This window comes from Saccopteryx leptura, chromosome 3 (genome assembly GCF_036850995.1).
Source record: "Saccopteryx leptura isolate mSacLep1 chromosome 3, mSacLep1_pri_phased_curated, whole genome shotgun sequence".
Taxonomy (NCBI): domain Eukaryota; kingdom Metazoa; phylum Chordata; class Mammalia; order Chiroptera; family Emballonuridae; genus Saccopteryx; species Saccopteryx leptura.
The window spans coordinates 6,092,711-6,104,648 of NC_089505.1; the positions used below are offsets into that span (position 1 = coordinate 6,092,711).

At 51.8% G+C, this 11,938-nt stretch overlaps 1 non-coding gene across 1 annotated transcript; it reads left to right on the forward strand.

Moving 5' to 3' along the window:
* Window positions 1–654: 654 nt before the first annotated feature.
* TRNAA-CGC (transfer RNA alanine (anticodon CGC)) lies at window positions 655–731 on the forward strand. The gene has a single exon. It is a non-coding gene; the product is annotated as a tRNA-Ala (tRNA).
* The last annotated feature ends 11,207 nt before the right edge of the window (window positions 732–11,938 follow it).

An 11,938-nucleotide genomic window follows, 5' to 3' on the forward strand; every position in this document is an offset into this window, starting at 1 on the left:
AAAAAAAAAAAAAAAAAAAGCAGGAAAGATGGGAAAAAAAATAAAGTCAAACTTTAAGAATTGGTAAATGCAATAGCTGCAGTAAAAAAGACTCCAGATCAGATCAATGGCAAATTATACACTGAACTTTTATATGAAGAGTGAACTTGAAGACTTAAGAAGAGAAGCTACTCAAAGGAAAAGATACAGAGAGAGACTAAAATGGAAAGAGCTACGGGAACCGCGAGACAGTTTGAAGGACGCCAACATAAATGCGACTGGACTCATCAAAAGAGGAGATGGTGTCAGGGCAGAGAAAATATTACAGTAAATACTTCCTGAAAAAATTTCAGATTTAATGAAAACTACACACCCACAAACCCCAAACACAAAGACATGAATAAAAACTACTTCGAGGCACAGCATAGTCAACATTCTGAAGAACAGGGGAAAAGGCAGAGCCCTGCAAGCCGCCAAGGGCGATGGAGAAAGAAACAAAAATAGCAAAGGCAGCACATTTCTCACCAGAAATAATGTATGCAGGAATAACGGCTGAAAACCTCTGAACTTGGATGACAAATAGTGACCTACGCATCTAAGTGAAACAAACGTCATTAAGAAGATGAAAGATGTCAAACAAATAACCTAACATCTCACCTTAAAAATAAAAAGTCAGGCCTGGCCGGTTGGCTCAGCGGTAGAGCGTCGGCCTCGCGTGCAGAGGACCCGGGTTCGATTCCCGGCCAGGCACACAGGAGAAGCACCCATTTGCTTCTCCACCCCTCCGCCGCACCTTCCTCTCTGTCTCTCTCTTCCCCTCCCGCAGCCAAGGCTCCATTGGAGCAAAGATGGCCCGGGTGCTGGGGATGGCTCTGTGGCCTCTGCCTCAGGCGCTAGAGTGGCTCTGGTCGCAACATGGCGATGCCCAGGATGGGCAGAGCATCGCCCCGTGGTGGGCAGAGCGTCGCCCCTGGTGGGCGTGCCGGGTGGATCCCGGTCGGGCGCATGCAGGAGTCTGTCTGACTGTCTCTCCCTGTTTCCAGCTTCAGAAAAATGAAGAAAAAAAATAAAAAAATAAAAAATAAAAAGTCAATGTAAGCTAAATCCAAACAAGCAACAAGAAAAGAAAAAAAAACCCCAATAAAAGTTAGAGTATATAGGCTACAAGAAGTCATTGAAGAAGAAACAGGAAACCCAAATAGCACTATCACAAGAGATTGATTTAATAATAATAATAAAACTTCACAAAGGAAATTAAATTCCAAGACCAAATTGCTCTAGTGTTGACATCTATAAAATGAACTATTGATAATCCACAAAATATAGACAGACTCGTATAGACAGAGAGCGGGCTGAGAACTGTGGGGAAGTTGTCGGAGGGGCTGAGGGGGGGAGGGAATGTACTGGGGAAAAAAGACAAGAGAAGAAGCTAACGGGCATGAACAGCAGAGTGGCGATTGCTGGGGAGGCAGACGGAGGCAGAAGGAAGACACACGGTGATGGAGGGGGACTCGACTGGGGGTGGTGGCACACAGTGCAGGGCACAGCTGCTGTGTTGTGGGATCGTGCATCCGAAACCTATGTAATTTTGTTAACCAGTGTCACCCCACTAAATTCAATAAAAAAGGGAAAAAAATACATATAAAATATTTTCAAAGAATATTCACCCTTTATAAACTCTTCCCCAAAAATAGACGTCTCGTTTTTATAAGACCAGATTTCAAACAAGACAACTGTGTCACAGGAAAAGAAATATAGAGACAAATGACTATTTTGAATATAAAAAATCTTCTACAAAATACTAGCAAACCAAACTCCGCATTATGCAAAAAGCACACGGAAAACACAACCATGTGAGATTTATCGCAGGGATGCACAGTTGATTTAACATCTGAAAATAATATGATATACCATATTAATAGAATAAAGAAGTATTCTTTCTTTCTTTATCTCAGCACATGCAGAAAAAGCTTTTAACAAAATGCTATACCTTTTCATGGTAAAAGCACTCAACAAACTAAGAACAGAAACTTTCTCAACCAGAGAAAGGGCATCTGAAAAAACACACAGTTTACGTCGTATGTACTGGTGAAAAGCTGGATGTTTCCCCCCTGGAAACATGAAAAACATGTCTAGCCTTGCCACCTATATTCAACATTGTACTTGAGATGATAACAGGACTGATAGGTAGGACAAGTAAAGGATATCCAGTTTGGAAGGGAAGAAGTAAAACTGCATTTGCAGAGGACACGAGCTTGCATATAAAAAAAGTCTCTCACACAAACTAATAGTGCATCAAGCTTACAAGACACAGGATAAATATATAAAGATTGGTTGTATTTTTAAACACTAGCAATGAAAAAATCAAAGTGTGAAAGTAAGAAAATGATTACATTTAAACAGGATTAAAAAGACTAAACTACTTAAGAAATAAATTTAACGAAAGAAGTGTAGACATGTGCATTAAATCTTGCAAAACATTTTTGGGTGAAAAAAGTGAATGGATTAAGTAAAGAAAAATAACCTCATAGAAGCACAACAGGATAGTGATTACAAAAGAGAAAGGGGTGTGGGGAAGGTAGAGAGAGGGGGTACAGGGGGGCACTTGGTGATGGGAGGGGCCCGGACTTGGGGTGGTGAACACACAACACAGTACACAATGATGTGCTGTAGAATTGCACACCTGAAACCTGTGTGCTTTTATTAACCAATGCCACCCCAGTAAGATCCATTAGAAAATAAATTTAAAAAATCATAACTGGAAAGTCGTTTCATGTTCACGAACTGGAGGACTTAATATGTTGAGGAAGATAAACCTTCCCAAATTGATCTACAGATTCAATGCAATACCTATCAAAATTCCAACTGCCTGGCCTGACCTGTGATGGTGCAGTGGATAAAGCGTCGACCTGGAATGCTGAGGTCGCCGGTTCAAAACCCTGGGCTTGCCTGGTCAGGGCACATATGGGAGTTGATGCTTTCAGCTCCTCCCCCCTTCTCTCTCTCTGTCTCTCTTTCCTCTCTCTTCCCCCCCTCTCTCTCCTCTCTAAAAAATGAATAAATAAAATAAAAAAAATTTTTAAAAATTTAAAATAAATAAATAAATAAATAATTCCAACTGCCTTTATTTTCAAGAAATCAACAAGCTGATTCTAAATTTAATAAGGAAATTCGAGAGATACGAATGAGCCAAAACAATATTTAAAAGAAGAAGAACAAACTTGAAGTCCTCATACGTCCCAATTCCAAAGCTTATTACGAAACTACAGTGAGCAAGACAGCGTGATACTGGCAATAAACATAGATACATCAATTAGAATAAAGTCAAGAGTTCAGCAATAGACCCCGACATCCATGGCAAATTGATTTTCAGTTGGGGAAAATTCATCTTTGCAACAAATTGTGCTGGGACAGTTGGATATCCATATTGGATATCCATATGCAAATGAATGAAATGAAGCCGTTTCTCACACCATATATGCAGTGAACTCAAAGTTGATCAATGACCTAAAATATAAGAGCTATAAAACTCCTAGAGGAAAATGCAGAGATACATTTTTGTGACCATGAATTAAACCACAGTTTCATATCTGTCTGTCTGTCTGTCTGTCTATCTATCTATCTATCTATCTATCCATCCATCCACCTACCTACCTACAGGGGGTCCTTGGGTTATGACACAGTTCTGCTCCTACGACAATGATGTAACCCAAATTTTGGTGTAAGTAAAAATACACCCTAGCCTAAGTCACTTACCTCTCCTAACACAGTTGTAAAATCATCATCTAGATTCTAGAACATGAAAACACAACTAAGCCAGAGAAGAAGGACATAAATACACTGTACTGTAGTAACAGAAAAAATGAGTGCAGTGCAAAAAAAGGTTCCTTACCTTTATTCCTGGGGTTGGCTTGCACACGGGAGGGGGCATTGAAAGGTGGGAAAGTGACCCACTGGGAGGAGGAAGCTGGAGAGGCAGGAGAACCTGCAGCAGGTGCTGGAGACACTGGGTCAGGTGAGTCAGGATTGCCTAAGGAACATGCAGGAGATGCTGGAGAAGGTTCTACCTGTACTACAGGTGTTTCATCTCAGGAAGCAGCTGATGTAGAGGGTACAGGGTCTGTTGCAGGCCTCTCTACCTTCGTAGAATTGTTCCAGGCTAGTCTGGAAGGTTGATGACTTCTCTTCCAAAATCTGCCTATTGCATTGCAAGACATGCACGACAGCTCTGTAGACCTTACTGAATCTGCCGTCGCTGGGATCCTCAGCCTGAAACTTTACCAACCCATCCTCTCCCATAGAAACACCTGCCAACCCTTGGTAGGAAGTCTCTTGAGTTCTGGGGTTTCTATCGCTTCCTCATCAGTCAGCTGCTTCTCCAGCTCAGTGAGGTCCTCAGCCGATTCTTTCTCTGATCTCCTCACGATGTCTTCTGATTCCACTACCGTTACGATGCTTTCCTATTCTCTGGAGCGTTGCCATCTGAAGACTCTGCTTTTCATTTAGGAACCATGATATGGACCAAAAAGTCACCAAACACACAACACAAATGAGACACTTGCACTTTTAACAGTTCACAAGGCCGTAGGTCAGCGCACTGGGGGACGCCCACTCCCTCACTCGTCGCCGCATGACTGCGTATTCTTCCGCCGTGCGTGACCAACACCGTTCACCCACGTGGTTCCTAAGTACAACGCCAACAGCGTAAACTGAAACACATTCAAGTCTCCATTTTTTAAAGGTAATATGGGAGTGAGCGTCGTCAACTCCAAACGCCGTATGTCAAGACTATCGTAACCTGAGGACCCCCTGTATTGATCTAACTACTTTTCTTTAAACTCAGTAATAAAAATAACATAACCTAGTGAAAACAGTGCGAAAGATACACAGCTTGCGAGTGAGTTAGGAGAAGAGGCCCGACATCGTTACTGGTAAAGGACGCAAACCAGAAACCCCACTGAGACACTACTTCACATCCCTAGGGTGGCTAGAGTTTGTTTTTGTTTTTTAAGGAAGAAAACAAGTGATGACAAGGCGGTGGAGAGATTGGAACTCATTTATTGCTGACGGGAAAGCAAAGTGGGGCACTCTCTCCGTTTAAAATATTTGGGCAGGCCTGACCTGTGGTGGCGCAGTGGATAAAGCGTCAACCTGGAAACACTGAGGTTGCCGGTTCAAAACCCGGGGCTTGCCTGGTCAAGGCACATATGGGAGTTGATGGTTCCTGCTCCTCCCCCTTCTCTCTCTCTCTCTCTCTCTCTCTCTCTCTCTCTCTCTCTCAATTCTCTATAATAAATAAAATCTTTAAAATAAAATAAAATAAAATATTGGGGCAGTTCCTCAAAATTAAACCTGAGGCGGCCCTGTGCATGCGCAATGCCGTTCTTGGACACACACCCAGAGGACAGGGAACACCTGTTGCACAGAAACGTGGACAGGAATGTTCGCGGCAGCATTATCTGTAACAGCCCAGGTGGGAGCGAGTCTGATGTCCACGCTGACAGCTGCATAAACAAAGTGGTTTCCCCTCCAGTGGAACGTTACCCAGCCACACAAACATGAATGGTGTCCCGTCGCATGCTGTCACACGGATGAAGTGTGAAAACATCATGCTAAGTGAAGGAAGTCAGTCACGGGGTCCCACATACGGCATGATTCTATTCACGTGAAACCTCCCGGCTGGGGACAATCCACAGAGCGAGAAAGCAGGTTCATGTTTGTGAGTGGGGGCCCGGCTGAACAGGGACCGATAGCTCACGGGGGGTGGCGTTTCTTTGGGAGGCAATGAAAATATGGTGGAGCCAGACACCGGTCATGGTTCTACCACTCTGAGGATGCACCAAAAACCACTGAATCGTATACTTCGAAACGGTGAATTTTAAACTGTGGGAATTCTATCCCAGCTTTTAAGAAATGAAGCCATTCAGGTGAGAAAACGGGGAAACAATTCTTTGAAAGTGCCCAAGAGATTACTACTGTCATCCTGGAAGCTCACATCAGCAAAATATCTTTCCACGTGGGGACAAAATACTTTTCCCATGTACAAAAGGTAAAAAAAATAAATAAAAAACACAGCTGTGCCTGCAGGAGTGAATTGTCAACGTGAATCCTCTGGATGGTAGGAGACACAATATACGCCAAGGTATTGGTAATGGCATTGGTAAGTGCGTAAGATTTTTCTTCTTATTAAAGCATCTTTGAAAGGTAATTGATTAAACAAGAATGGTAGCATGAAGGGTTTTGTTTTGTTGTGGCAGAGACAGAGAGAGGGACAGACAGGGACAGACATAGAGGAAGGGAGAGAGATGAGAAGCTCAATTCTTCGTTGCGGCATCTTAGTTGTTCATTGATTGCTTCTCATATGTGCCTTGACCAAGGGGGCTATAGCAGAGCCAGTGACCCCTTGCTCAAGCCAGCGACCTTGGGCTCAAGCTGGTGAGCTTTGCTCAAACCAGATGAACCCGTGCTCAAGCCGGCGACCTCGGGGTCTCGAACCTGGGTCCTCCGCATCCCAGTCCAATGCTCTATCCACTGCGCCACTGCCTGGTCAGGCCATGAAGGGATTTTAAATATGTGTATAAGGAAGACGTGTGATAGCAGCTCAGTGAGATGGACACACGTTTTCACTACAGGAAGGCCCTCCTGCAATGCCCGAAGTGGCCCATCAGCTGGACACAGACTTGGGGCAAGTTCAAGATGTGCCTCCACCCGAAAGGCACCATGGAAACACAAAGCAGAGTTATAATTAATGTGCCAACGGAGGAGACCACCTCTGTTTCCCTCGGGGACCAGCCCCTGTTCCCTCATCTCTTTGTGTCTGAAACTGGCGGGGGGGTGGAGGGGACAGTGGCCTCGGCTGAGCTGCCTTTGCAACCAGGGCCCTGCTGAGACTCCGAGGGGGGGGACAGTGGCCCCCGGCTGAGCTGCCTTTGCAACCAGGGCCCTGCTGAGACTCCGGGGGGGGGGGGCAGTGTGGCCCCCGGCTGAGCTGCCTTTGCAACCAGGGCCCTGCTGAGACTCCGAGGGGGGACAGTGGCCCTCGGCTGAGCTGCCTTTGCAACCAGGGCCGTGCTGAGACTCCGAGGGGGGGGGACAGTGGCCCCCGGCTGAGCTGCCTTTGCAACCAGGGCCGCGCTGAGACTCCGAGGGGGGACAGTGGCTCTCGGCTGAGCTGCCTTCGCAACCAGGGCCCTGCTGAGACTCGGGGGGGGGGACAGTGTGGCCCCCGGCTGAGCTGCCTTTGCAACCAGGGCCGCGCTGAGACTCCGAGGACTAAGGAGCCCCTGGGGACACCGAGTCCTGGCCCCTCTGCCAGCGCCCCGAGTTTGCGCGACGGTTCTCTGCGACTTGTCAGGGCCAGCCTGCCTCTTCCTTGTCCCCCGGTCCCTGTGGGGTGGGCGGTCTTCTTCCATCTGGCCGACTCCTGGGCTCGGAGTGGGAGGGACTGTCCCAGCTTGTCTTCAGGTCACCTTCTCCTTCCTGATTCCAGCCTTGGTGTTGGGGCTGAGGGCAGCCGGGGTGATGGGCCGAGGACCGGCTGACCCGTCCGGGGCCCGGAGTGGGAGCTCCTTCAGACGTTTCCTCGTTACCTGCAGGGAGAAGACGGTGCCGTGTGCCGGTGGAGCAGTGTGGTCCGAGCAGCCAGAGGTCTGGGGCAGGTGACAGGGACACTTGGGAGTCTGGGTGACAGGGGACAGGCTGGGACCACGAGGGAGGAAGCGTCTCTGGTGAGGTTGTGTCTGGCCAGTTCTCACGGTGGGAGACCCCTTCTCCATCTTGCAGGAGCTAGTCCCCTTCTTACTGACCCTGACGGAACCGGAAAGATAGTTTACACACGCGACACGCTTGGGAGACGTCCTGGAAGTTACAGAAAGAACCGCCGAGCAGAAGAAGGCTCTAACCAACCCCAGAGTTCAGACTGGATGCAGACTGTGCCTCTCGAAAGGGCCCCCCCGTCCCTGGAACACCTGAAGGCCGCCTTCTCGCTCCGGACTTCTTTTTAAAGCGCTTCCGAGGATGGCCCACGACTCAGCGCGATCCGTCTCAGCCGAGAGCCGTGTCTCAAGACAAAGGTCGTTAGTCCTGATCATCCAAGTCCAGGCATGTGGCAGCGTAGACACACTTCAGGGGGACAGTTCATGGTGGAAGAAGAGAGGAATCTGTCTTAGTCTCTTGCCTCTGCAGTTGTGAGTCCGCGGGGGGCGGGGGGGGGGCGGCTGTGATGAGTTAACATACCCCTCCCCCCCCAGGACATGGCAGCCTGCAAAGCCGCCCTGGCTCTCTGGGGAAAGCAACATGCTGTTTTCATTAACCTATTCCACCTCGTCCTAGGCACTCCGTGGTTCAGGCCAGGGGGCAGCATGTGGACCAGCCTTCCCCGCCCCGGGGGGAGAATCCAGGCCACATCCTAGAGCTCCGTTTGGAAACGTCTGTCTGCCGTGCGATGTGTCATGCGGTGCTTCTCGGAGGTGACACGGAAACACCAGGCCCCCTCCTTGCTCACAGCGGGGCCTCAAACCACCGTCTCCGTCTGTCCGGCGAGATGGCTTATTCGCCAGGCGGCCACGCCCAGGCTGGCTGAAATCCTGGGCTGTCCCGTCGGGTTCCGTGACCTCTGACACCGACCGGAGGCATCAGATTTGGGCTCCACGTTCCGAAAGGCACTGAGGCCCGTGGGTTCAAACAGGTCAGGCTCGACCTCCCAACGACCCGAACGCCCTGCGCAGAAAACCAGGATGGAATCTGTGCTGAATTCGTTCGCACGGTCGGCCTCAGAAAAGAAAAAAAAAAAAACAAAACATCAAAGGCTTTCGTTGTTACTTTTTTTCCTAACTGAGTTTGTTGGGGGTCCACAGGTTAATAACCTTATGCAGGTTTCCGATGCAGAGCTCTGCAACACTCCGTACGCTGTCCCGTGTGTCCACCAGCCCTGTCCTTCCACCACGGCCTGTCTCCCCGTGACCTCCCCTTCCCTCTGGCGACCGCCGCACTGCTGTCTGTCTGTGAGGTTCGTTTTGTTGTTGTAACTTTTGGAAGCACTTGACACCTGAGTCACGGCCAGATACAAGAACTCAGGTCGGCGCTGAGCCGGCTAGACGAACGGAACCGTGTGTTTACACGACCCGGCTGGGCGTGGGCGGCTTTCTCGTGGACGCGCCTTCCACCCTGTCTCCTCTCTCTCTCTCTCTCTTCACATCCACCGAGATATTTCTCATGGTCTTTCGGTTTCTGAAAACTTTGATATTTCGTGTGTTTACACTTTAAAACATTATTTAATACGGCTGGAGACTTCGTTTGAATAAACGGCCCCATGTGAGGGCGTGCTCGATTAAACAAAGCCCTTTTTAGTACACACGACATGTTTTATACAGGGTCTTCTCATCTTTTCCTGAGGCTGGGCACACGAATTTCCAATATTACAGGGAAAATCTTTTTTTATTTTATTTTATTCTTTTCCCCCCCTTTGGATTTGCTTCTACTTCATACCATGTGGTTTCCAACATGAAAATTAGGCTCAGGCCCTTGTGTTACTGCTGTTCTGGGGGGGGGGGAGGGTAAGGAAGAAAGAGGCTGAAGTGCCTTCTTTGATGTCAAATAGCCCCTAATAAAACGAGGCTGACGAGCCAAACGAAAAAGCGTCTGGAACACATGGGTTGCATTTTCTGTACGGGGCACGGAGTTCGCTCTGGGGGATGCGGGCCAGGGTCTGGGCTCAGCCTGCTCACGGGGAGATGCTGCAAGGTTTAATGAGATGCCATCGGGCCGAGGGTCACCTCGCCGGGATCACTGAGGCCTCCTTGGACAAACAGCGGACACTTCCTGGGAGGCTCTGAGCGATTGAACAGAGCGGGGCGTGAGCACCTTCACGGGAAGGGAGTGTGTGGGCAGCTAGGACCACCACAGGGTCCGGGTGAGCCAGCCCCCTGCCGGAGATAGCTGGGACCCACCACAGGGTCCAGGTGAACCAGCCCCCTGCAGGAGACAGCTGGGACCACCACAGGGTCCAGGTGAACCAGCCCCCTGCAGGAGATAGCTGGGACCCACCACAGGGTCTGGGTGAGCCAGCCCCCTGCAGGAGACAGCTGGGACCACCACAGGGTCCGGTTGAGCCAGCCCCCTGCAGGAGACAGCTGGGACCACCACAGGGTCCAGGTGAACCAGCCCCCCGCAGGAGACAGCTGGGACCCACCACAGGGTCCAGGTGAACCAGCCCCCTGCAGGAGACAGCTGGGACCACCACAGGGTCCAGGTGAACCAGCCCCCCGCAGGAGACAGCTGGGACCACCACAGGGTCTGGGTGAGCCAGCCCCCTGCAGGAGATAGCTGGGACCACCACAGGGTCTGGGTGAGCCAGCCCCCTGCAGGAGACAGCTGGGACCCACCACAGGGTCTGGGTGAGCCAGCCCCCTGCAGGAGATAGCTGGGACCACCACAGGGTCTGGGTGAGCCAGCCCCCCGCAGGAGACAGCTGGGACCACCACAGGGTCCGGGTGAGCCAGCCCCCTGCAGGAGATAGCTGGGACCACCACAGGGTCCGGGTGAGCCAGCCCCCTGCAGGAGACAGCTGGGACCACCACAGGGTCTGGGTGAGCCAGCCCCCTGCAGGAGACAGCTGGGACCACCACAGGGTCCGGGTGAGCCGGCCCCCGGTAGGAGACAGCTGGGACCACCACAGGGTTCAGGTGAGCCAGCCCCCCACAGGAGATAGCTGGGACCACCACAGGGTCTGGGTGAGCCAGCCCCCTGCAGGAGACAGCTGGGACCACCACAGGGTCTGGGTGAGCCAGCCCCCTGCAGGAGACAGCTGGGACCCACCACAGGGTCTGAGTGAGCCAGCCCCCTGCAGGAGATAGCTGGGACCACCACAGGGTCTGGGTGAGCCAGCCCCCTGTAGGAGATAGCTGGGACCACCACAGGGTCTGGGTGAGCCAGCCCCCTGCAGGAGATAGCTGGGACCACCACAGGGTCTGGGTGAGCCAGCCCCCTGCAGGAGACAGCTGGGACCACCACAGGGTCTGAGTGAGCCAGCCCCCTGCAGGAGACAGCTGGGACCACCACAGGGTCTGGGTGAGCCAGCCCCCTGCAGGAGACAGCTGGGACCACCACAGGGTCCGGGTGAGCCAGCCCCCTGCAGGAGACAGCTGGGACCACCACAGGGTCTGGGTGAGCCAGCCCCCCGCAAGAGATAGCTGGGACCCACCACAGGGTCCAGGTGAGCCGGCCCCCTGCAGGAGACAGCTGGGACCACCACAGGGTCCAGGTGAACCAGCCCCTCGCAGAAGACAGCTGGGACCCACCACAGGGTCTGAGTGAGCCAGCCCCCTGCAGGAGACAGCTGGGACCACCACAGGGTCCGGTTGAGCCAGCCCCCCGCAGGAGACAGCTGGGACCACCACAGGGTCCGGGTGAGCCAGCCCCCCACAAGAGATAGCTGGGACCCACCACAGGGTCCAGGTGAGCCAGCCCCCCGCAGGAGACAGCTGGGATCACCACAGGGTCCGGTTGAGCCAGCCCCCCGCAGGAGACAGCTGGGACCACCACAGGGTCCGGGTGAGCCAGCCCCCTGCAGGAGACAGCTGGGACCACCACAGGGTCTGGGTGAGCCAGCCCCCCGCAGGAGATAGCTGGGACCACCACAGGGTCCGGGTGAGCCAGCCCCCCGCAGGAGATAGCTGGGACCACCACAGGGTCCGGGTGAGCCAGCCCCCGGTAGGAGACAGCAGTGGCGGACTTCCTGCCTCCACCCTCTCAGCCTGCACGGAGGGGAAGCGCGTGCCCATCCTGTCCCGCTGAGGGCCCGAGAAGGTGGCACCAGGTGTCCGTGAATTACTATCCTCAGCGCAGAGTTCTTAACGTCCGTTGATCTGTGTGAAGAGGACACCGGCCTGGAGCTAGCCGCCCCTGGCGCCTTCCGAGGAGAAGGAGCTGGCCCATCGCTCAGCCACGCCTTCCACAGATG